The sequence below is a fragment of the Tachypleus tridentatus genome, chromosome 3 (genome assembly GCF_004210375.1).
Source record: "Tachypleus tridentatus isolate NWPU-2018 chromosome 3, ASM421037v1, whole genome shotgun sequence".
Taxonomy (NCBI): domain Eukaryota; kingdom Metazoa; phylum Arthropoda; class Merostomata; order Xiphosura; family Limulidae; genus Tachypleus; species Tachypleus tridentatus.
In genome coordinates, this window is record NC_134827.1 from 5,783,713 (window position 1) to 5,811,633 (window position 27,921).

Sequence of the window (27,921 nt, forward strand, 5' to 3'; positions counted from 1 at the left end):
ATGAACGTCGCCAAGCAGGCTAGCACAGCTTCACAGTCACCACATAATCTACCACTAAATACTGGCAGGCTGCCCGCGGATGGAGAAGAACAATAACCGTTTCACTGCAGTGTGCGGTCGCAGCGACCAAGGTGAAGGTTAGTGTTCGAGGTATTGTATGCTTTCTCGACTAAAACAGCACACACACGTCATCCCTTTATATATATATTTTTTCTTTCTTTCCTTAAGTATAACAAATGAGAATTTGTTTAAAAGCTTGAACTTCTTGAAACTAAGAATAAAACACACGTCTTTTCACCTGTTTGGCAATATCCTATTTCTGGCTTTGACTACAACTTATTTCAAACAAATGCTAAATATAGTTGCAACAATAAACATAAATGTTATTGCACGAGGTAATTTAGACACGTTGATAAATAATATGGTACAGAAGCGAATAATTTAAACATACTACTATCTTTCCATTACCTAAAGAATGTTAACACAATTTAAGAAACACTTGCTTTCCAGCATTTTATTTTTAAATTCTGTAACTGCATTATTTTCACGTCTACGTGTCAATTATCAAATGCTACTGTCATTATTATGAACTAGTTTTGCAGAGTAGATTTTATTTCCATAGTTTTAGAAGCGTTGTTACTGTTGTTATTAAATCATGAATACAACACAAAGGTCTCTCTAGGCTCTGCCAATCACAGATATCGAAACCTAATTTCTAGCGGTACAAGTTTACAGACATACCTCTGGTCCACTGGAGAGGCTTTAAGTGTAATGCACGAATATGTTTAAAACTAATATAAAACTCGCATTTAGTTATTCACTCACAATTTGCAACAGCAATGGCAAATTATCTAAATGAAATATATTTTTATGGACAGTTTTATTGGTTATATCAATGCATTCCTAACTCGATAATTAATAATACGATATTTTCAGCTGGTAAAATACTCGTACCTATAATTCATGGAATTGAATAGTTAATTATAATAGTACAAAATAAAAATTTTAAAAATATTACCTAGCTCCCTATTAGCTTTGTAAACAAATGAATTACTTTATGCCACTGGTCTGCGTTGTTGCCGGTTCGTAATTAAATTTCTAAGTTTTACAACATGGATAAGGTTGGAATTACAAAAAGTAAAATGTAAAGTTTAAAAAAAAATGACAGACATTAAAATATGAGAAATAAATATTTTGTACGTGTATTTAAACAGTTGTTTTCAACCTGCAGTGTTCGTATGTTTTTTTACAGGAATGCGACATCAAGCTCTCTATCTGTTGTGTCCACCAATGATTAACTTGTGATTTTAGCGTTCGTAGACTTACCTTTGTTACACTGGGGTCTCAACCTGCGGAGCCGCCACTGTAATTCATTACTCAACCTATTATAAATCTGTACTTGTTTCTACTCTTCTGTAAGAAGCCTAGATTTTATGGGTAATGTGAGTAATGACTGATCTTCTATGAACTGTATTTGCTTGAGATTTAACTCTGGAAAGGCCTTAATGCTAAGGCGGAAGAAACGTCATATACTTTCAATAGCGCTAAGATATTGTAGTTAAAAACGAATCAACACAATAAACACTTAACAGATGATAACATTTTAAGACTGAACAAGCTAGTTAATTCCACAGCTTCGGACGTCTTCAACAATGACATTACAATGTATGTTCGATGCTTCGTATCACGTCCTCTCCCTACAATTCTCTGATTACGTGTAATACAAATACTTGATCAAATACCAAATACATGTTTAGAAGTATACATAAGATCGCCTAAACGAACAGTTTTACTTGGCACAACATAGATTATTAGTAAGAAGAACGCACTAAAGTACACAAACTACACTTAACAGGATTGTGAACTGCTATTGACGAGGCATGCTTTCTAAGCGACCAAATCCACAGTTGAAACTACTTGCGCCAGTCACTGCATGTCGACACAGCTGAAACTACTTATACCAGTCACAACACGACGATACAGTTGAAACTACTTATACCAGTCACAACATGATGCAGTTGAAACTACTTATACCAATCACAACATGATGCAGTTGAAACTACTTATGTTACACATCATTAGGTGTTTTGTCTGTAGTTAAGCGCAAAGCTACACAATGGACTTTGTGTTGTACCCACCAAAAGTATCGAAATTAGTTACACCAGTCACTGTAAGATACAGATTAACTTGTACACAGAGTTAAAAGTCAAGTACTTATAAAATATTTTGCCATATGTGGTGATTCAAGCTTGAAGTCCCAAATGAAATAATACTTCAGAGTATATCTTACTACTGGCTGAGAAATAGGTAAAAAGAGATGATTTTATTATATTAAACTAAAACTGAAGCGATGTGTACATGTGGTAAGTAAAAAGACTTCCAATATACATTTTCCCAATGATTAATATCTGTGATACAATGCTGACGACAACCGCACAAATGTTTATTTAATACAAGTTAACTAGCAAACATCCGTGTAAAAATACATCTAACATGTTTGTATGTAATGCCAGCCTAGAACTAGTCTTCAAATATTACACGGAAATTCGAAATCTCATAGAGTTATTTCCACGCCGCGCACGACAAGCATTTTAATTTCAATCATACGAAAGTGCTGTTCGCTTCAGTTAAAGTCTATTCACTTTAACTGTAAGTCTTCAGCTTTTGCTAATTCAAGGATGTATTGTGATAAGTGTGACGCAAGCAGTTCTATTCACGTGTGACGTTACTTTACCGAACACTTTGAACCACAGTTAATCTATTCTAAAGCACAAAGACAGGAAAAGCTTCAGGCATAATGCTCATGAAAGAATATAACAGTGGCATACATCATTTGAGATGGGGTTGTACAGCCATTACATTCAAATATACAAAATGTATTTATCATAATTTCGCGCGCGCCTATGTATATACATCAACAAAATGCAGTTTCTTTCGCTGGTTACTGACAGTATCTTTATACCTATCATAACCTCCTATCCTATAAAGGAACGTGTATTAACATCAATCACACAAAGTGCTCAACAAATCAACACTTTCTCATGTTTTTAAGTTTTACAAGAAAGTCGAGAATATACAACTTAACATACAATCTTGAAATAAAGCCACAAAACAATAGATAATTCGTCAAGGTGCTGCTTAGAACAAAGTTTGGCTTAGTTTAAATATCGCGTTAACCTTCCCTAATTTAGCAGTGAAAAACTAAAGGGAAAAACAGCTAGTTATTACCACTCATCACCAACTCTTGGGCTGCTCTTTTACCAACGGATACTGGGACTTACCGTAACTTTATAATGCCCCCATGGCTGAAAGAGCAAGGATGTTTAGTGTGACGGGGATTCAAGCCTTCGACCTTCAGATTGCGAGTCAAGTGACCTAACCACATAACCATGTCAGGCCTGTCATAGTTTAACCGATAAGTTTACAAATAACCATTTACGAAGTAACCACTTTGTTAGGACTGAATCTGAAAATCACTCTTGAACAACGTCTTCAAAATAATTCCAATTTTGTTATCAATTTGACCCAATCTTAGGGTCGCGGATTCGAATCCCCGTCGCACCATACATGCTCGCCCCTTTCAGCCGTGAGGGCGTTATAATGTAACGGTCAATCCCACTGTTCGTTGGTAAAAGAGTAGCCCAACAGTTGGCGGTGGGTGGTGATGACTAGCCGCCTTCCCTCTAGTCTTGCACTGCTAAATTAGGGATGGCTAGCGCAGAGCCCTCGTGTAGCTTTGCGCGAAATTCAAAAAATAAACAAACAGTTTGACCCTGATCGTAACCCGAAATCTGTGAATGTCGAATAAAATGTCTATTTAATTCTTTTTTTTTTTTTGTAATTTTCCTCGTTTTACTTTTTCTTTTTGCTTTCAGCTGAACGAGAAATCAAGAAATTGGGCTTAGAACCAAGTACGAGTAATTTTTCCCTATTCTCATTTTTAAAAAAAAGAAAGAAGGAAAATTGTCACATTACTGCGAGATATATGAAGTAATGCTACTTGATTCGGTACGTATAACTATGGAAATTATCGTATAAGCAGCAATTGATTCCACAAAAAACAGAATTTACAAACGCATATTGTTTCAAATGTTTTGTACCTTTTCATTCCCCAAATGAAAATATGTTTTGCAAATGAGTATCATTTATTTATCTTTACTCCAACCTCATATTATCGACCCCAATGATAAGTACCAGTTGAACTTACCAGAACTGATATTAATCAATGATAAGTAGCAGTGGAACTTCCCAGAACTGATATTAATCAATGATAAGTAGCAGTTTAACTTCCCAGAACTGATATTAATCAATGATAAATAGCAGTTGAACTTCCCAGAACTGATATTAATCAATGATAAGTAGAATTTTCTCACAAAACCATCAACATAATTTCACAAAACAGAAAACTGAAAAACAACCTTACAAAAATAGACATTAATTGCATAAAAAACCTAAAACAAGACAAAACATAAAAATTCTAAAAGTAGATAAAGGTAACGCTATAGTCATAATGAACACGAATGAATACATCCAAAAAATGAATAACATCCTATCAGACACGAACAAATTTAAACCAATACACACAAATCCAACAAAGACACACGAGACGCAACTGAACAAATTACTACTACAAATGAAAAAAGCCAACACAATTTCACAAACACTTTATTCCTACCTACGTAAAACCGATTCACGCACACCACAAAGATACGGCATCCCCAAACCTCATAAACCAGATTGTCCATTACGACCAATAATGTCCACATATGAATCGTTTAATTACAACCTTGGTAAATACATAGCATGGGCATTCTCCAAATATGTAACATCAGCCAGCTCATTTATCAAAGACTCTTTTAATTTCAAGTCTAATCTAAATCAACTTAATCATAAAGCCTTAATGGCCAGTTTCGATGTTATATCCCTCTTTACAGAAGTTCCAACCACTGAAGCCTGCAAGATAGCCTTAGAACTCTATATCCGAGACCCTAACCCAACTACAGAAATTCCCAGTAACCAGTTAGCAACCCTCATAGAATTCACCACGATAAAGACAAACTTCATGTTCAACAACCAAAACTATATACAAACAAACGGCCTAAGCATGGGCAACCCAGTATCACCAGTTCTAGCCAATATTTTATGACACAAGTTGAAACACAAGCAATTAACACAGCATTACATCCACCACTATACTGGTATAGATATGTAGATGACACGGTTGCGGATTCAAATCTACAGAACACATACTTAATTTTTCAATCACATTAACTCTATACATCCCAACATCAACTTCACATGTGAACAGTAAGAAAACAATCAAATATCATTTCTTAACCTCAAAATTACAAGAACTGATACACAATTTCAAACAGAAATCCACCGAAAAATCACCCATACTGGACTATACATTCCTTGGGACTCAGCACATGAAACAAAACAAAACTCAACATACTAAGAAACCAAATAAACACAGCCATAAAACTATGCTCACCAGATAAAATTAACGATGAATTAGACAAAATAAAACAATACTTCACTAACATCAATAAGTTTCCTCCACAAACCGTAGAAAACATTATACGCACACACCTAGACAGAAAGCAAAATCAACCAACTAAAGTAAATACAGCTCACGAATCAAAAAACCACGAAACCATATACTGCTGTATACCATATATTCCCGACATCAGCAAACAAATAACCAACATTTGGCAAAATTAGTAACAAAATATGACATTCCTATTAATACCAAATTTATTCAAAAACCCGGCACAAAACTGAGGTCTATACTATGTAAAAACTACACTGACAAACACCACACCAACATTATTTATAAAATACAATGTGAAAACTGCCACGACTTCTATATTGAGAAACAAGTAGAAAATGGAAACCAGATTCAAAGAACATAAAAGTCACCTTCACACGTTTTCGAACACTGCAAGTCAAATAAACACAACATAACCATAGAAAACACTCAAATACTAAATAAAGAAACAAACATAAACAAACGTATAATTAAAGAAGCCTTACTTATACAACAACTTAAACCCAAAATAAACCAATATAAAGGAACGCCTTTATACCTATATTAATATAATAAATAAAATTATATATTCAAACATCTAATACCGCCCTCTACATTTCGACACACAGTTACACAACCCCTTTCAAACATGTGGTCAGCTTCCGGTCAGTTACCTCTTTCTTTGTGAACCTGACGATGACCGAAGAAGGTCGAAACGTTGTTCGCTCTGCTATGTAAAATATTTTCTCAACCTAAACGAGCCGTTTTTGCATATAAATTTCTCAACAAGTGGGTTTCTCGTCATCACTGATTAATGATAAGTAGCAGTTGAGCTTCCCGGAACTGATATTAATCACCATTAGAATAAAAAAACAACAACTTATTCTCAGTTAAGTTTTGGAAAACAACCAACTTTCTGAAAACTGGATATAGTGTCACTGCGCATGCGAAGGGATTTCACAGTATAAGCGTAGGTATTTTCATATCGTTTTTAGCTCCCTCTCAGTGTTTTGTTGTTGTTGTTTATTAGATATCGAAAATACCTACAATAGAACAAAATTCTGCCTCATAATCGTGAACAGGACAAAACAAAACGTTTCACACAAATAACAATCCGTACTTTGGAAAAACTATAACATATTTTTACATTTGTTTTTGAGAAACTTTTTAACACGTTTGTTACTTTACGATATACTTAATACCGGATGTATAATCTCATCAGCAACATGTGTTTAGTAATTTATTAACAATTGTATTAGTTGGCACCGTTTCTGTATATATTAAATATATATAAAGTCTGCATAAATAATGAATATTATTCTGCACTTATGGCGGGAAATAATTCAAATGATAGACGGCTAAACCCGTTACACAGTATGGATGATATTCATTACTTAATTAAATGAAGTATGGGTTAAGAAGTATTATGCAACATTTGATAAACACCTAAATTTGTTATATTGTATAATGAAAATAAGCAATTCTCTGTCTCTTTATCGAATATCTATCTTATGTTTCAACTTATAACACTTATATACGATAACATTTTGTTTTATTTTAATAACTTCTTCATATTGAGACTACGTTTACGGTTTTGCTTGTTATGCGTATATCGGTGGTATATACCTCAAAAACTCTCTCTCTCTCTCGAGAACTTCCAGAGAATAATTAATATACGGCTAATGCTTACGTAAAACATTATTTTAGTTTAGTTAGAAATAAATTTGTTTTCGAGAAACTCTTCAGAATAAAGTGCACCCTTATTTTCTGCATGAAGAAGAAAAACACAAAAGGTACTTTATATATTTCAGTAACTTATCACGGCTAAGCAGCCGAATACGTATTAAATCTACTTTTCTATTCAACATATAAACGTTGTTGACGGTTTTAGCTCAAAGTTGCACGATGGGTTATCCACCCTGTCTGCTACACCTTCCCACTCGAAACTAAAAGTATACATTCGTGATTAAAGAGAAATCAATAACAATAAAGAAGTGACTTCAAGCTGTGACTAACAGAAGGTGTAGTTCGAATAACCGATTTTTCATTCCTGCAATTAAAATCATTTCATATACTGAAAAACAACACACACAATGAAGACAAACTTTCACGAAGGTGTGCCTCAAAATAAGCAATGTATACTAAACTTTGGCATTATTCTAACGGTTCCATAACAAACCATTCTCTTCCATGAATCACCAAGTATGTTAATATTTCATTGACACAGCATACTGTGATTATAATAGTAATAATAAAATAAATAAAATATAATTTTGCTCTTCTACAATCGAATGTGTACCTTGAAATTAGGGGTTAATTTGAGGCGGAATGATCCGGTACGTCGTTCCACTACTTGAGGATTCAAGCCGTGAGTGTTCCTGGTCTTCTGCTCGAAATATGGAAGTGGATCACAAAAGAGAGTTCCACCTCTTTCCAAGTCCCAGTTTTAATCAATGCTCGAAACAATGACAGCTTAATCAGTTTTTATTTAGCTTCTTACATTCAGAACCTTAATCTGTTATAGTATTTCACTTTTTATTTCATAACCTCTACATTTTTAGACTAAAAACGTTCTTAAATATAACATTAGGAAGAAAAATTGGTGTAATCGGAAACTATTTTGTCTCAAAAATCCACATACCTAAAGTATTCATATTAGTTTACCAGCTGATTGAATAGTTTTACAAAAAAAAAAGTATATTTGTTTCTCAAAATGTTATCTTGAAGTATATAGATCATATACTCCTTTTCATTACTTTATATTTGATTTTAAATGATACTTAAGAACGACCACTTATTTGTATACATGGTCCCTATGGATCAGCGGTAAGTTTTTAGTGAAGCATAAAGCTACACAATGGGCCACAGGAGGAGCAAGCGAAAAGTTTACGGATTTATAATGCTAAAATCCGAGGTTCGATTTCCCACAGTAAACAGACTGCCCATTGTATAGCTTTGCGCTGCCACAAGTTAAGATAAATTTTCATGCACATCGGATTAAACATTCGTATACAAATCACACGAACAGTAAATTCGTAATACCTATTTATTACTTATTTCAACACTAGATAATAGTTTTATTTCCGATAACCTTGGATCAATTCGCCTTTCCCTCAACTTAAAGTACATAAAGTTTCGATTCTTCCTCTGTCTCCACATCAGCCTCACCACATATTACAGTTTCTCACACACTTCTCAGTGGTATAATGTACACTGTGGTGTTGTATAGTGTACATGCACGTCTCAAGATAACACTGTCCAGACATGATTATTTTTCTGTCCACATCAAAAACCTCACTTTCCCCAGCAGTCGTTGGGAAAACAGATGTTGAGCACTCGGATGAAAGAAGACTTGACTGTTCAAGGTTAATGTCGAGCTATATTTGATAACAGAAGAAATACAGCAACAAATACCAAAAGAGTCTTGACTTTGGGGCCCATCCCAGTATTTCCCTCCTCCTTACAAGGTTACTAGGAACAGAAAGGAAGACCCTTGTCCGTTGCAAGTCTTTTGAAGGTCCGATAGTGTTAACAAGTTTCGATTATTTTCGACCGTTAAATTCAGCAAGACTGTACTACCAGATACCAATATTAAGAAAACCAATGTAGTTGAAAACTTTTATATGTTTTTTTGTGGTTTTTGATGCTTTTTACAACAATTTACAACAAAGCAAATAAACTTTAAATACGTCGGAATATTTAGTATCACTTTTATAAAACTAAATAGAAACATACAGTGCTTCCAGTATTTTCGACGATATAAATCTTTCATAGATTATCTCAACTGGTTCCTCAAGTTACCATAATTTTACAAAATATAAATAAATGTTCATGCTGATGCAAATTCTTTGTAGCTCATCTATCAGCAGCTGTTCTTAAAGCAAAAATCAAAAGCTCATTATAATTCAACGTATTCACCTTGTCTATACTTTTCTTTGTTAAAATCCAGCTTGCCTTGCCTTTTACCGATGTTATGGAATAAATAAACGAAGTAAAAAAAACCAAAAAACTTGTTTATATCCTCCCTACGAACAGGAGATGACTGTATTCAAAGTATTTCTTACCACATAAACCAGGCATTCAGATCGTATACAGTAACTCACAGCTTTGATACCTTACTCTGTGAGGAAAACCGCAAGGCAAAAAAAAAGTAAATTATCAACCTACTACTAAAGCTTGTACCTTACGCACCTAATGAAATTCGTGCAAAACTATTTAAAAAGTTAAGGAGGAAAAATCATAAAGAAAGCACAAATTTTGTGTTTTGTTTTTCATGTATCCTCGAAAAACAATCAGTTTTTGCTTGTTTGTTGAATTTCATGCAAAGTTACCCGAAGGCTGTGCGAGCTTATTTGTTCTCAAGTGCAAAGCTACACAATAAGATGTTTGTGCTGTACCAACCACGGATATCGAAACCCGATTTTCAATTTCCTAAGTCCAGAGACCTACCATTGAACCATTAGTGGAGAAGGGGCTAATTTTGAAGTGAGAGACTAGATAGAAAACAGCTAGCCAATAGCATCCTTCGCCAACTCTAGGGTTACTCTATCAACGAATAGTGGGATTGACCGTCATACTATAATGCATTCTCATTGTTGAAAGGAGCAAGTTTATTTGGTGACCTGTAGATTGCGAGTTCAGTGCCCTGAACGAAAAGTGGAACTGACCGTAACATTATAACGCGTACACAACTGAAAGAACGAGAATATTCGTTGAAAGAATTGGAATTAGCGACCTATAGATTTCGAGTCAAACACTAAGAACCAGGCCACACTAGGTTTCTAAATGTTAAGTGTTCATTATCACACGTCTGGCTATTATTAATGTTTGAACCTAGTTTATCTTTTCCCTCTACACTGGTAAGTACATGTGGCTTTCTAACTCAATATACCGTCATAAAACTTGAAGTCAATCAGGTTTGCTCGTGCTAACTAACACGTATCGCAATCCAGGCACATCACGCCAATCGTGTGCAAAACGTTTGTTTTCTTCACATAACCCTCAGGTACATTTCACAGACAAGCTATTTTACTGACAACTCTTTCACAACAAAGCCACCAAAAACATCGACACTTTATTATTATTATTTAGAAAATGCAACATATACATAAAATGATAATCAGAGGAAGTTAATATTTAAGATAATGAGCTGTATTACTTATTTTCTAAATGATATGTTCATGTTTTATTGTTTATTAACGATTATTCATCTGCCATACAATGAAAAGTAGAAATGAATGAGAGAGATGTAACTGGAAAAAGGACTAGTAGATTTTCATGTGAATCACAGCCAAATAAAAGACAGCTTTGCCAGTCAGTTGGTTTAAGGTAGTACTGTTTCTTTATGGTATAATAATATACACTTCAGTAAGTTAATCTTAATAAATGAAATATAAATGAAACTTACAGCAACAAGAAGAATTATTTACAAAAGCATCTCACTGCGTGACGATACTTTTGACCAAAGTGAAATATGCTCATCATTTAATATAAGATAGCCCCCGCGTTTAAACAACATGAAAAACGTGTTAGGATAGTTTGGTTTAAGTGGGACATAAAGATACGGCACAAGATGAAAGCGATATAGTACTACCACATGGTCGTGGCGAGAGAAAGAACATCATATGTGCGCCCCTTAACGTTATTTCACACAAGATGATTCAAAAATAGGTTAAGCAAAATCACGTATTAATAACAGTTATAAAACTTAAGTTTCACTACACGTTCTAATTATTAACATTACAAAGTTCCATATGTGTACTACTAATTCATCTGTTTCAACTTCTGAACAAGAGCAATTTTAAATACTGATCACGTTAAACAATATACGTTATGTAAGGGATGGAGCTTTAAAAGTTTCAAAACAACCAATTCAGCTGTCAGTAAATGAAAACTGACGAGATCTGCGTTTGTTATTAAGCGCAAAGTTACACGATGCTATTTCCACCGCGGGTATCGAAACCCAATTTTTAAGTTATAGGCCACTCAGACTCGTTGCTGAGCCTCTGGGAGAAACTTACATGATAGAAATGGTTTTATAAATCGGAATTTACTTTTCAAGAAATTTCTTACGCAGCGTAACTTGTGAACCGAAAAAAAAAAAAAGGTCTATGCTTCAGTTTAAACGTCTTGATAATGAGTAACTAAACTAATAGAAGTAATTAAATTTTGTATAGCATCCTATAGTGGTATATCAAGAAACTTCCATTATATTTACTACGCTATTCTAATGTGTCAAATACGAACAAGCATTGTAATAAGTTATTAAAAGATCGCTCCATTTTTACATCACGATACTACAGCTCTCTATAACAGTATAAATATCAAATTAATTATATCCACCTTAAGACTGGAATAAAATTTTTCAAACTGAACGACGTCTTATTTGCAAGTGGTCTAATTATATCTTAAAGATGTCTATGGTTCGTCAAATACTTGTAACCTGACTTTCAAACTACTGACCAGAAGAACAACCACCAGCATACGTTTATTGAAACGAATAACATGGTTGTCTGCCATTTTTATAAAACGCTTACAGATGAACACAGTAAGCATATTCAGCGGTGTCATATCTCGAATCATGTATAAAACTCAAATCAATGAGCTTTGGTGAATGGATTAACTTGTTTTTTACACATTTGATATAGTCAGGTAGAATAATTCTAGCCCTAAATTTATTAATACTAACTGTTTCGATTACAGAAGAATTATTTTTTATCACTGATAAAACTGTTGTGGTATGCAGCCATACCATGCGTTTGCTGTCTCATTGTTTTAATATAAAATTGCACACACCAGAGTTAACGAAAATTGTGAACAGTTTTCACACAGAACACTGGTAAAAGTTTGGTTTGTTTCAAATTTCGCGCAAAGCTACTCGAGAGTTATCTGCACTAGCCGTTCCTAACTTAGAAGTGTAGATTAGAAGGAAGACAGCTAGTCATCACTATTCACCGCCAACTTTTGGACTACTCTTTCTAGTGAATAGCAGGATTGACCGTCACATTATAATAGCCTACGGCTGAAAGGGCAAGCATGTTTGGTGGAATGGGAATTCGAACTCGCGACCCTCAGATTACGAGTTGAGCGTCTTAACCACCTGGCCACTGGTCAGGGAAGTTGGTTAGTTTATCTCCATATTCTTCTGGATCATTCATTTCTTCCTCTAAGAAAAATGACAATAACGTTGTACATGTGACGGTAAACAGCGATATTGTGATATTTTCTTGTTCCAAGTAAAGTGACATCTGGTAGATAAAATTATTTTTATTTGAAATAACCAATAGTTATGTGGGTAGCACACACGCCCCGAGAATACTAACATTATTATTTGTTGTATATAATAAGTTTTTCTTATAGCAAAGCCACATCAGGCTATCTGCTAAGCTCATCGAGTGGAATCGAACCCCTACTTTTACGGTTGTAAATCCGTAGACTTACCGCTGTACTAGCGGGTGGTGTATATAATATGTTTTCTGGATAATGAATAAATTCTACAGTCGCACTTACTTTTCAAGAGCAACGACTTTTTAAATAGTTTCTTCCAGTAAATAATCCATCTGTTATCAATACATATTACTGACTATTTCATTTAGTAATCTACTGTGCCTAATCACTTTAATTCTTAAAAAGTTAGAGAATCTAGAGTAACTCTAATACTTTTTTTTTTAAATCAAACCTCTTGTTATTTTGCAATCGTAACAAATCAAGCATCAGAGGAAACCAGAAAATATATCCTCAATTTCAAACTGATAGCAGTTAGAGCTTTTGGGTCTAACTGAATCACTTGTCTTGAAGACTTACATTAGTGAACAAAAATAACAGTAACAAATATAGCCCTTCTCTCCCCTGCTGGCAATTGATATAGTTTGCATATGTTGGGTATATTTTGTGTTAGTAAACAAATGTTATTCTGGAAGATTTTCCTCTATTTCTCAGATGACGAGCACTGGGATAAGGAGCTTATGTACACGAGGCATATGGAGAATCTAGAGGCGTTCTATACGACTTTCATCAACAATTTTTGTTGGCCCATCCATAACCTCTGATTCTTTGTTCAAAACAGTCCATCACAATGCTAGCTAGCACTATTAGACTAGAAACTAATCTGCCACAGGATAACATTTGGTGAATTTTCACGCACCAGAGGAAGATTATACAATATGTAGTCGAACAGAATCATCATCTCATAATTGAGCCCATCACCTAAACGGTCCAATTAAGAATACTCAATTGATCGTATTATTCACCAAATAACACAAAAAAACAACAAAACAGTGTTGATCATCGTTATTCGTGTAGTTTGGTAATATAAAAACTGTTACAACGATTACTGTGTTTTCGTATACCAGCGACTGACGAGCCCTGGTACTGGGCGAAAAACCTCGTCGTGTGGTTTATTTTTTGTTATATAATCACAACTTAGTATATCAAACCGAGTTGTTTTTCATTTTCTCCAGATGTTCCCAACAACTCATACAGTTCTTTTTGTCACATCAGCAGCTGACTCTCTAATGATAACTTATGCCGTCCTTAATTTAAACAGCTGACCAGAGGAGATGGTGGTGGTAAACAGCAAAACCTGCATATATCAGTATGCGTCTACTGTTAACCCAATTATTGGACCGATCGTCTCTATTGTTATCCTCTTACAACTGAAAGTGCAGAATGTATTAAGCGGCATAACTAATCTTGAACCTCGACCATTCGATCCGCATCACAGACTTGTAAGGACAAACAGGAGTACTGTTTTATAAACCAAGTAGCATGAACAAATTGCGGAGATAGCCATGCACTCCAACATCAGCGTATTTAAAACCTGTATATAACCAATGACAAGTCATTTCTTGGAACAGCATTTACGCAAATTTTTAACATCATATTTAATATTTGTTCGTTTATTCACTTATTGCAGATGTTTTGCGTTTCATCCTCAGCGACGGATATAACAAGTTGTTTTTTTATAATCAGTGTGAAATGCTAGAAGTTCAAATGTTTAGGGAAATTTTTTCCCACACACCTTTAAATGAGGTTTTATGATTCACTAAGTCAAACAATGAATAATTTTTATACGTTTTGGATGACAAGTTGCACTATAAAAAATGAAAAAAAAATAGGATTTTTATTCTCTGAGGATAGCTTATGCTTGAGCTTAGAGGATGAAAAGACAGACAGTTATAATTAACCCAAGACACCTCTCTTAACTAGAGGTACCTCGGTGGTAGGGTTCGGGCATAAAAAATGTAGAACTTATCCGATTTTCGCGAAACAGCTATAGCGGTAAGCATATGACGAGATATTACGATTACACTTTTTAACTCGTATAAAACTGACGGATTTGAGACCGGCAACATCATTAAAAATCCTATAGGTAATGATTGACCTTCTTATAGGCGTAACCAAAGGGTCTGCTACAAGAACTTACTCGCCTGTCTTTGTATCTGTTTCTTCACACCAAAGCCTAACAGATCTTCAAATAACTCCAGGCCCTGGTGACCGCGACTAGAACTTCGCTACTCTTGGGCACGTCATCAACTATCACCATTATTCCCTCGATTACCTGCACGTGCAAGGTTACGAGATGTTCGACTTGCAACATGAGTAGTTGCTGTGGATGCGATCGCGATGGACATTTTTGACATTCTCCCTTTTGAGGTAAACACATCTTATCACATCCAAAGATGCTGTGGCGGCATTCAGAAATGGATTTGTTTCTGACAAGAACAGAAGGGTAGTAACAGTAGCCTTCCTTCAGATGAGTTTCCTAACCTCAAATTGACAGTAAAAAAAAGTCGTATTCATAAAATGGCTGTTATGAATGTCAAAACTTTAATTAAAATAAAATACAGAACAACGTTTCAACCTTCTTAGGTCATCTTCAGGTTAACAAAGAGAGTTTGCAACTGCCCGTTGTTAAGCACATGTCTTAGGGACGAGAGTGTAAAAGAGTACGAGATTATAGGGAGAGTTGCAATAATATATTAGGTTAATATAGGTAATAAAGATGTTTCTTTGTATTGGTTCAATTTTGGTTTGAGTTCTTGTACAAGTAGGGCTTCTTTGATCTTGCGTTTGTTTCCCTACTTAGTATGCTGGTGTTTCTATGGTTATGTTGTGTTTATTTGATTTACAGTGTTCAAAAACATGCGAAGATGTTTTTTTTAAATGTTATTTTAATCTGGTTTCCATTTTCTGCGTGTTCCTCCGCTATAGAAGTTGTGGCAGTTGTTGCATTGTGTTTTATAAATAATGTTGGTGTTATGTTTGTCAGTGTAGTTTTTACACAGTATGAATTTTAGTTTCGTACTTGGCTTTTTAATAAATTTAGTTTTTACTGGAAAGTTGCGTTCTATTTTGCAAGTTCTTCTTTCGAATGTTTGTTACTTTGTCGCTAATAACGGGAACATGTGGTATGCAGCAGTTTAAGGTTTTATACTTTGTTATTTCTTTGAATTTATTATTGTTTATTTGTTATGTTGTTGGTCTAGGTGTGTGAATGTGTAAAGTTTTTCAACGATTTTTGAAGGAAATTTGTTAATGTTGATGAAGTGTTGTTTTATTTGTTTGATTTCATCATTAATTTTATTGGGTGAGCATAGTTTTGGGGCTGTGTTTATTTGGTTTCTTAATATGTTGAGTTTTTGTTTTGTTTCATATGCCGAGTCCCAGAGAATGGTACAGTCCAGTATGGGTGATTTTTCTGTGGATTTCTGTTTTGAATTGTGTATCGGTTCTTGAGGTTGAGAAATGCTATTTGGTTAGTTTTCTCGTGTTCACAGGTGAACTTAATGTTGGGGTGTACGGAGTTAACGTGGTTGAAAAAATTAAGTGTGTATTCTGTAGATGTGAATCCAGCAATTGTATCGTCAACATATCTATACCAATACTGTGGTGGGTGTAAGGCTGAACTGATCGCTTGAGATTCAATTTATGTCACTAAAATGTTCGCTAGAACTGGTGACACGAGATTGCCCATACTTAAACCATATATTTGTGTGTAGTTTTAGTCATTGAACATAAAAGTTAGTTTTGGTGATAGTAAACTCTAATTTTATAAGATTTGCTAATTTGTTGCTGTAAATGTGTATTAATGAGTTGGGATCTTGGATATAATGTTATAAAACTATCTTACAGGCTTCGTTAGGTGGGACTTCTGTAAAGAGGGAGATTACATCAAAACTGGCCATTAAGGCTTCATGGTTTAGTTGATCAACAATAGATTTAAAGCTAAAGAGTCTTTGAAAAAAAAAAAAGAACTGGCTGATATTACATAATTAGAAAATACCCAAGCTATGTATTTAACAAGGTTGCAGTTGAATAATTCATAAGCTGACATTATGGGTCATAGTGGTCAATGGGGTTTGTGGGAGCGGTATAGTTGTGGTGTGCGTGAGCCTTAGGTAGGTAGGAATAAAGGTTTTCCGAAATTGTGCTGTTGTTTTTCATTTAAAGTAGCATTTTGTTTAGTTCGCTTTCATGTGTTTTTGTAGAATGCGTGTGTATTGGCTTTAATTTTTATGTATCTGATAAGATATTATTCAAATTTTGAATGTACTCATTTGTGTTCATAACAACGATTGCATTGCCTTTATCTGTTTTTAGAATTTCGATGTTGCCACATTTTAAGTTGTTTACAGAATTAATATCTTTCTGGGTAAGTTGTCTTTTAGCTTTCCTTTCTGTGAAATTATGTTGAAGGTTTTGTGCAATTATTTGAAAAAGTTGTTTAAAAATACTGTTTTGGGGAAATAGATATTTTCGGTTCGAACTGGAAAGATGGGTTGTTGATTGTCGATGGAATTACTGTAGAAATTGTCTTCTTTCTAGTGGTTGTATTAAAGTTTTAATACTCATACCAGCAGTCTTCTGAATGCATTTTACTTCAAATGGGTTTGTCGTCATCATGAAAAAACGTCGCACAATTTGATTCAAGAGTCACAAAAGAGATAGTGTATGACAGTTGCTAGTTATGTAGGTAGTCATTCTGAGGCACACACACTCATTTACTACTCATAATTTTTGACTGAAATTCGTTACTTTAATATGGATTGCATTTTGAAAACAGCAAATTCCGGATTTTCCAACGGCGTAAGCAATATATCTAAATCATCATTGACATTTCTTCTTCGTTGCTGCGCCATCCACTAGTACTACTTCGCCTCTGGTTGTGGTAAGGTGAGAGTTCCTATGTTAAAAAGTGTTTGAGAACAATGCTTTTTTGCCAATAAGAAAAAAAATATTTGTCGAGAAAATTTAACTAAAAAAAATACAGGCACGGCTTCTTCGAACGTTAGTTTTTCTGCATTAGGGGTGATATGTTTCATGTTTTACAATTTCTGTATTCATGTATATGAGCTACTGATCCCAAAACTTATTTCTCAACATAAACTGAAATGTTATCATATAAATGTTATATTATTGAACGCAGAAACAGTTAAATGTTACGCTGAATAGAAATATCATTCGTTTTCTTCATACATGGTGGCGATTTATAAAAATGGCAATATTTTTAACAAAAATTAAATCTTTATTAAATAAAAGTGTTTATTGTTATAAACTAATAATGATAATATATATTTCTACACATATGATGTTGGGCTTACGACAAAAATAAAAGATTACATCAAAACTACCTTTCAAATTTTCTATCCTTCCACCAGCTTAGGAACGTTTACTTCATTTGTTTGCACTAACATTCACCTACCTAGAAGGGAGGAAAATGAGAATGTTTTAGAACGTTATACTATATTAAATTTTAATTTGGTTAAAGCTTACAGTATCTTATAACTTATATCAGATCATCCCATAAGTAATATCGTTTGTAACACTTAAATTTTATGAGGATAAAAAAAGAACTTATATAAAAGCATTCATCAATTTTCCATCACTTTCATTAACTGTCTGCCAACGCCATAAAAGATTTTCAACACCACGCTTATAAAAAATTAGGAGGTTTTGAGACAAAAAATGTACAAAGGTTATTTTTATCTCATTCATAGAGGTAAACTGTTTTTCATTTAGATGATGTCGCAAGCTTCTGAAAAGATGGTAATCTGAAGGAGGAAGATCAAAAGAATAAGGGGGATGGAGAAGCCAAACTCTTCAATTTTTCTGGAAGTGATCTTAGCGGTGCGAAGACGTGCATTGCCGTGGTGGAAAACAACGTTCCAATTCCCCAAAGTAGGTCTCTCTCTCTCTCTTTTTTTTAGTGCAGTGTTCAGTCGATCCAGTTGCTGACAGTGATTGTCTGATTTGGTTGTAACTCAAAGTGCATTACACCACCTTTATACCAGAAAGCACTAAGAAAAATCTTCACAGGGTGGAGGTTCGTAGTTGGCTGTAGTCAACCGCGCCTAACATTTTGATAGAGTACCCATTTCGTATCTCCAGTCACTTGACGGTTCAAACACGAAGCTTGAAGTTCACGAGATAGAAGAGATGTGCAAATATCTACTCATTCTCTCAGATTAACAGTTGACAACTCATATGGTAGCCATTTTCCCAACATTGAAATTCTGCCAAGCTGTTGCAAATGTCGATGGACGGTGCAATGAGATGAACTTCAACAGTTACAACACAATCCTCCTCAAGTGTTGCTAGAAGCAAACTCAACAGGGTGTCCAGTGCGAGCTGCATCTTTCAAACTGCAGTAACCAGTTCTAATCTTATTGAACCATCTTTGACACTTCCTCACATTTAAAATGTCATTGCCGTAACCTCTTGAATGCTTTGCGGAGCACTTTTCCCTTTTCTGAAGTCCTACAACATTATATACCTTATGTCCTCTTCTGACACCTTCATGATAATTGGAGCTTCTAAAATAAATAAAACAAAAACTAGTAAAGAAACAAACTGGTTTACATTTAATGCTATCAAGCCATCCCATATAACTTATACACTGATGGCCAGTGATGGCAAATGAATCACTGAATCACTTAGAGTAGAGCTTCGAAAGATGAAAATAAGAAAAGGGAAAATAAAAATAAAACACATTTTTAGCATTGAATAGGGAAAAATGTAAACACTATGAAATTAGCCTAAATACTAGTTTTTCAAAAGTTTATGACCATACCAAAAAAAAGTCCTAAACAGGGTAGAAAATGCCCAACAAGAGGTCTCAGCAGTGAGTTGCATGGCGTCATTGCGAATAACTGCAAACATTCACTTTGGCATGGTCGATATAAGCGTTTGCAGGAGGCTGGCTGAAATGTTATTCCAAGTGGTGAAGATGGCTTCACGAAGATCATGCACTGTTTGGAGTTGACGTCCATTTTTATAGACTTCCCTTGCCGTCCACTCTCAACATTTTCAATGGGGTTAAGTTTGGGCAAACACGCTGGATGGTCCAAAAGAATCACGTTATTTGACATGAAAAAGTCCTTTGTCCTGCAGGCATTGTGGATTGCAGCGTTGTCCTGCTGAAAGATCCAGTCATTTCCATATAAGCGTGGGCCTTCAGTCAATATAGATGCTCTCTCCAACATGTCAATGTAGCCAGCTGCTGTTTGACGCCCCTGTATAACCTGAAGCTCCATTGTTCCATGAAAGGAGAAAGCACCCCAGATCATGATGGAACCTCATCCACTGTGTCGTGTAGAAAATGTCTCCGGTGGGATATCCTGATCGTACCAGAAACGTTGGAAGCCATCTGGACCATTCAGGTTAAATATTTTCTCATTAAAGAACAAAACCTTCGTCCACTTTTCTACATCCCATGTTTGGTGCTTCTCAACAAAGTTTAACCGAGCTGTTTCGTGGTGTGGAAGGAAGCGTGGCCTTAGAAGACGTTTACGGTTTTTAAAGCCTTCCTCTCGTAGGTGCCGTCTTATTGTTCTTGAGCTCATTTTACGTCTGTAAGGGCCTTAATCTGGTTCGACGATCGGCTGGTGTCTTGCCGAACAACTCATTGAATCCTCCTGCTCAACGCCGGCGAAATTTTCTTGGGCCGACCACTTGAAATTCTCGTTCCGTATTCCTCAGTGTCTGTTAAGAAATTTGCAACAGCAGTTTTACGACGCCCAATCTCACCAGCGATGGCACGTTGAGAGAGACCTTGCTTTTGCAGCTCGACAATTCTGCCACGTTCAAACTCTGTAAACTTTTGAGCCTTTGCCGTGTTTTTACCTAATGTAACACAGGAGATGTCAGTGGGAGATGTTGACAACGCTAATGCTTGAACACAAATGACTAAATTTCGTTACGTGTTTGCCGATTAACGCTTCGTTTCAGTGTGGTTTTAAACTTTTGACCAGCTAGTATGTAGGCTAATTTCATAGTGTTCACATTTTCCCTATTAAATGCTAAAAAGTTTTTTATTTTTACTTTTCTTATTTTCATCTTTCGAAGCTCTACTCAAACAAGTGGTTGAGTCTAACAACGCAAAATGCATATTTTTTCTTTATGTTCATTGGCCTTAAGAATTTGGCCATCAGTGTATGACTTTGAGAATAACTTCATTTAGCTAAGAAATACGCATTTTAAACTTATCCTAACCTAAAAAACATTTCTTATGGGATGACCTGATATGTCTAAAGATTCCACGTGCGTGAAGTTACCTGGCCAATGCTTATTCTCGGGCAAAAATACATAAAATAGTCCTTGAATGTCGTTTTCACTCTGATATTGTGATAATAACAACATCGAACATTATTAATTCTGTAAAAATGGGAAGGATAAAAGCAACAACTTTATATTACATTGATATAATTGTCTGTCCGACATTATATAGACGAAGCTAAGTGAATAGAACTACGTGCATTACAATACAATTGCAACAAGGACATTCGTTTTAATGAAATAAAAAACAGACGAATAATAAGAACTGCATTTCAAGTGGGAGTATACCGGTCTAAACCAGCTGACAGCAAGATGTGAATAAGTCGGTTACGTAAAATCTGAAAAACAATGACTACCGACAATATAGAAGTTGTATTGATATACATGAAAATGTTTGTTTGTCAGACTTAAAAGTGTGGAGCCACACACACACACACATGCAAAATTAAAAAACATAATAAATGAAATAAAGAAAAACATGACACCACGGTAAACAAAATCAATCCAAAGTTGAAAAACGTCGATAATCTACACTCAATGGGACATTTATTTGTTTTTGAATTTCGCACAATGCTATACGAGGTCTATCTACGCTAGCTGTCCCTACTTTAGCAGTGTAAGACCAGAGGGAAGGCAGCTAGTCATTACCACCCACCGTCAACTCTTCAGCTACTCTTTTACCAACGAATAGTGGGATCGACAGTGACATTATAACGCCCCCACGGTTGAAAGGGCGAGCATATTCGGTGTGACGGGGATTCAAACACCTTAATTACTTGGCCGTGCTGGGCCTGTAATGGGACGTCCAAGAAAAATCCAGAGACAAATATAAGAAGCAAGACGATTAATTATTAAGGAAAGAGTTATTTTATGGATGAACTGGTATAATATGAAATACATATATGAAACAAACCAATCAATCAATTAATTCTGTTCACCAGACTGATTAATTAAAGTTACAGGTAAATTGAAATTTATTATAAAAATCACAACTAGTACTACTGTACTATAACAAATAAGGAGTTAAACCTCTACTGTCAATAATCCAAAGACACCATTAATTTATTGTGTAAATAAGTAATCATAATTAAAATAATTAATATAAATGTATATTTTTGCTTATACAAGTAAATTTTGAATCATATTATTCCATATATCACTAAATCAACCCGTAGTGACTCAGTGGTGAGTTTTATGATTATAACTAAATATCGGGCTTTGATACTTGGGGTGAGCATAGCATAAATATCCCATTGTGTAGCTTTGTTCTTAACAACAAACACACTAAATCACAATAATTTAGAAATATCTACGTTTTTTCTTTTATATAGATAACAATGCTAAACTACAAAGCGTAAATCTCAGTTCTTGTAGAGTTAGATATAACTGCAGAACAATTACAGCCTAAACAGTAATATACTTACAAGTCTGCAGCATTACATCAATCTTACAAAAATTATTTTTGGTTAATTTAAGAAGTTAAGATTCAGTTCAAGCAAACTATTTACTTTATTAATAAATAAAGTACTTTACTCTCATATCGTCATCTTACAAAATAAATTAATAATACACGGACTTGAACCTGTCAACCAAGCCAAAGATACAGTAATTCATAATTTTGTTAAAGCTTATCGTTAATTTTTTTCTGAACATAATTCTTAAGTAGATCTGCTGTTTCTTTACGCTATTCCAAAATTACATAAATCTCCAATTAAATTCAGATTTATTTCTAATTCAATAAAAACATTTATCAAACAACTAGCTATATTATTAAATAAACTACTTAATATTTTATTTGATAAAATAAAAAATATAAGTATTAGCAATAAAAGACGTACATTGTGGATAATAAGAAAATAACAAACCTATTTTAGTATGTCTAAAAAAAGTGAGCAGATAAATAGTATTGAAATATTTGATTTTACAACATTATATACCACAATACCACTAAAAAATTTAATCTTTGTTTTAAATTCATTAATAGAACAATATTGTTATCCTTTTATAAAACTAGAAAAAAGAAATTGTAGTTCCAAAATCATAAAAGATATATTAAGTATTTGTATTTCTAAGAATTTTACATTTTTCAATAAACAAGTTTTTAAACCAGTGATAGGAGTTCCAATAGGAATTAACTATTCAACTTATATAGCAAATTTATATTTATATTGCTATGAAAATATATTTATTGATCTAATAAGCAAAAATAATTCTGAAGTACATAATGTTATTGACACCATTTATCCAAAAGAATCAGAAATTGAAAATAAATTTCTACTACAGATTCACATTATTTAGAATTTAAAGTATTTTATAAAAAGGATAACAATATAAATAATTTTGCTAAAAGAAAATATTTTGATTTTCTAATTTATAGTTTACCCTCCTTACATACTAATGTGTCATACCCATCTATTATAAACATTATAACTTTGCAGTTATTCAGATATTGTTAAATTTGTAATAAATCACAATATTTTATTAATAATGTTGATTTACTAATCCGAAAATTAATAGCTAATGGATTTAATAAAAAAATTAGATAAATTTATTAAATTATTATGTAATAAATACAAAAATGTATTATATAAATACAAAGAAAAGAAAATCAGAGAAATTCTCTTAAAATTACTAAAAATTTAGTTAAAAATAAGGTCATCTAAGAGCTTGGCACTACTTTATGCACATGTACACCTAAAGCCGCATATAAAAATACGACAGTTTACTGTGACTATCACTTTGGTGATGTCATTTTAATTAGTGCCTCTATCTTACTGGGGGCAGGAATGCTGACTTCAAGAAGTAAGTTTTATCTTTCTTACCCCAAATGGTTGTACCTTATTTATATTTATTTTTTCATCTTTTTATGTTTAATCTTTTTCTTATTCTAACTTGGGAGAGCAGTCACCTTCCAACAACTGGCTGCAGGCAGTGATGGGTGATATAGATGTGGGATGTTGTGGGCTTAAGCACCCAACATCTCGCTCTCTCGATTTCTAATTTTCTTTTGTAAGACTAACGAATTGGAAGTTAAGACTGACAGATGATGTATCCTCCACCGCAATATGGGTCCAACTTCCGCAGTTACCTCCAAAACCTAGGATACATTTCATAATTCCACGTTGCAGCTTGTACCCTATGTCTTATAAACTTTACAATTTATTTCGGAAAAAAAATCCATAACAGCTGACAGCGCTAATCGTCTCTAATTTTGAACTGAGAGACTAGATAAAGGGCAGCTAATCAACTGCATTGCTAACGCTTGGATTATTGAAATCGAATGATTTGTTTTATGTACTTTCGTGTTTTTTTTTGCATTCGGAGGGGCATGAACCATAAACTCTCGAATCCATTGTCCCAACTGCTACTAGGGTCCGTCCAGCCTTCAAATGTGGGAATATTTTATGCATAACACAAATGTGTAGCACAATTATTTTTCCTGTTATAAAGAACGAAGAAAAAAAACTTTCACAACATGCAGTTATGGGAATTACCAACACACCTTTCTGCGTCTAAGATGAAGTGTTTCTATGTATTTTTTTACTCGATAGTGGTTGGATCTAAAACAATTCCCTTTGTCCAAATTTAGTGATCCAAAAAGTCTTCAAGAAAATGTGAAAGTTCAAGCTTTTATATCTTGCACAATCCAATTTCAGAAACATTTCTAATTTTCTCGTTCGAAGAAAAAGAAATGCGTGCATCCTTTCCACTATCGTGCCAACACAAACGTTTCCCCTTGAAAAGTCCTAGAATACGTTCATTCTTGGAACTAAAAGCCATGTATTAAGGTACCCCCCAGTACAGTGCCAAAACACTAAACTTATTCTTAATTTGGAATGTTAGTAGATAAAACCAGAGTTTGTTAGATGTTCTTGTTTTTTTCCACGCAAAAAAACAAAAACAAAACAAGCAGAATGGGATATACATACGCTATTCACTTAATATCACGTAACATTTAACAACATCTAGAAAATAGAAGGAAAAAAAGTAACATGTGAGGAAAGGAAGTAGTTTTACAGGTTGATGAATACAAAATTCTCTAAGTTCCTGGGTTTTTAACTTTGTGTTTTAAAAAAAGAATACTGGCTTACTTAAAAACAATATTTTAATTTTATTTACTTAAGTGGTTAGTCTGAGTTTTAAGGGGTTCAAGCCCCAGAGCAAGTTACAACCAACTATATATTTAACAAGTATACGAGTCCTTGCGTTTTTCAATCTGATCAAGAAATCAACCATGTGATTCAACGCGTGCAACAGAATAATATATAAATTAACAGGATAACTCATCCCACCTTTCACCTCACCAGTACAAAAATACACAAACACACGACAGATGGAAGCATTCATTCAAATTTTCGTATGCACGCAGAAAACGAAGTTTTGGTGCGTCTATCAGTTCAAAATTTGATGTAATTCACGCATGCAACCATTAGAAACGGGCAGTCACCTTTATAACTCACACAAAACAAAGTGCAAAGCAAAGACTAATATTAAAACATGCACCAATGCTAAAACTCCTGATCAACAGTGGTATGGCCTATATTATAATAGTGAAAGACTAATATTAAAACATGCTAAAACTCTAAAAATTTACTCCTCTACATTTTTTCTTTACTCGCGTTCTTCAAAATACTATGTTACAAAAAACATCTATATAAAATATTTGTTGCAACATTTCTGGATCGTTACTGTTTTCGTTTTGTTGCTATACAACACACACACACTCGTTAATCCACTTTTCTATTTTTATCTATAAAATTTGACTTTCAAAACGCAGCTATTCGCCCACATTACATTATTCAGAAACTATTTTAGTTTTTATTCCATTTGCCTCTGTTATCAAAATAGAAATACATGCTTTACTCAACAACTTATCCTACTGGTAAAATGACAGTTTTCTTTATCGCGTTTAGCTTATATCCTTCAGATACCTTTCCACATGTGGATCTGTGACGTACAATTTATGAACTATTGTTTATTGTACTCACACATGTCAGTTTTCAGTTCCTCGAAAATTATTGTTCTTGCAAATACATCTGTGGACGATGCCAGACAAACGCATTCACTGCATATACAACAATTTTTCTTTTTCTGTCACCAACTGCTTATTTGAAATTATATTTAGATGACAAAAAACCAACAATCTAAAACAGATGGAAAGTCGCACTAACGATCTATAAGAAATCTATAAGGTTTTTATATACAAGGTATTTTTTACAGGCTTCAGTTGATGTATAGGCAGGTACACCATGCATATACTACCTTTTTATTTCAATCTAGAAAATTTCATAATTTTTTGGTTATTCTAAATCTAAGCAGCGTAGCATGATACATGGTTTAGAAATCCTGGTTGATTTCTTTTTTAGTTATCTATGTTCCTTTCTCATCCTCTAGAGAAACTAAATGTTCCGCCCGGAGGGATATTGTTGTAACGATGCAAGTTGTGCAAGGTCGACAACAGCAGTTTTTCATTTGCATAGTAGATATATCTAGCGGTTACATCTAGAGAGACCATACGGTGAAGACTGGTTACAATGGGTAAACATGTTTACTTTTAAGCAAGGAACACTAAATTCAAATAGTTCTATCAGGTTTCCAAAGTTAATTAATTGACGGAAAGATCCAGTAAAAAGTGACTGTTATGTGCCTCACAAAAGTAATAACTGTGTTCGTCAGCTCTCCTGAATGATGGTGAAAGTTAAGTTAATTCAAGTAAACGTTAATAAATATTTTTACAAATAAAATAAGTGTTATTAATTCGTACTATAATTCAGATTTTTAAATAACTTAAAATAACAGATAATTACACGTCACTTATTTGACCTAGTTTGCATTTAGTTTTTGTTCATGCAACTGAATGTAAATAGAGCTTAGACTATTACTATCGTAACTGTAAGGGATTTACCGTTGTACATTTATTTTAATACCTACCTTTGTTTCTGTATAGTTTTTGCATGTGGCGTTTATTCTTGATTGTATTGCGTAAGTCCCGCCTGTTTTCGAAATTTGTAGAACGTTCTTGGTTGTATAAATTAACAATAATTGTTTGACGAAAGAGCACTAAAACACTGTTGAAAGTTCAACAAACTAGAGTGATTCCTATAAAAACGGGCTAGCCGAAAGAATACTGTTGGTCAACCAGTCACTGTGCTAATGGCATAGGAAGCTATAATTGTGATTAATGCCTATTAAAAGGAAAACTACATAATTTAACCAAGAACGTTTATAGATTTCGAACATTACAAATCGTTCAACTTCAGTAAATTACTTCGGACGTTATTATTTCTACGATTTCATTAAATATCTCCATCGGTAAGAAGTGAACTTGTACCTGGTGTGAGGCTATCCAAGAAAAGATATTGTTAGCTTAAGCGAGGTATAATGATAATCAACTCGGAATTAATTTGCTCGTTGTGGACCTGGATCGTCGATAAAATATTCAGTTCTAAACCAGATAGAAGGACTCACTGTAGTTTGTAAAATACTTGTATATATATACAATCATTTGTAATAACTATTAGTAATAACAGTTATTACAGATTGTATTGTTTTTGTTTGTATATTAAAATATATTTGAGTTTAAAAAAGGAAATTGTGTGTATCATTCTTGTTAGCAAATAATAAATTTAATGCAGTTAATTAACTTCTAAATTCAAATTCATACTTCCAGTTATTTGAAATAATATCATGTAACATAAATGGAAGACTCATCCGAGATAAAGTATAATAAGTAACATAACCCAGCTGTCCTTAATCTCCCCAGTGATGGGAGTAGAGCCTTGTCGACAATAGATATGACAGTGTGATTAATGTTTTACTACAAATTTTTCTTTCCT

The 27,921-nt window shown here is 34.0% G+C and overlaps 1 protein-coding gene and 1 long non-coding RNA gene across 17 annotated transcripts in view; one reads left to right on the forward strand and one right to left on the reverse strand.

Moving 5' to 3' along the window:
• LOC143246263 (uncharacterized) lies at nucleotides 1–27,582 on the forward strand. The gene is made up of 3 exons (XR_013025894.1): nucleotides 1–137; nucleotides 18,551–18,709; nucleotides 26,480–27,582. It is a non-coding gene; the product is annotated as an uncharacterized LOC143246263 (long non-coding RNA).
• The window catches only part of LOC143246261 (protein FAM117B-like), a 212,070-nt gene that overhangs the window by 87,488 nt on the left and 96,661 nt on the right, over nucleotides 1–27,921 (reverse strand). For 10 of the 16 annotated variants that reach the window (XR_013025892.1, XR_013025891.1, XM_076492697.1 and 7 more), the window contains one exon: nucleotides 18,163–18,233. The exons of the other annotated variants lie outside the window; for them this stretch is intronic. The gene's annotated coding sequence lies outside the window, so the exon portion shown is untranslated. The remainder of the gene's footprint in view (nucleotides 1–18,162; nucleotides 18,234–27,921) is intronic. 16 annotated transcript variants of the gene reach the window in all.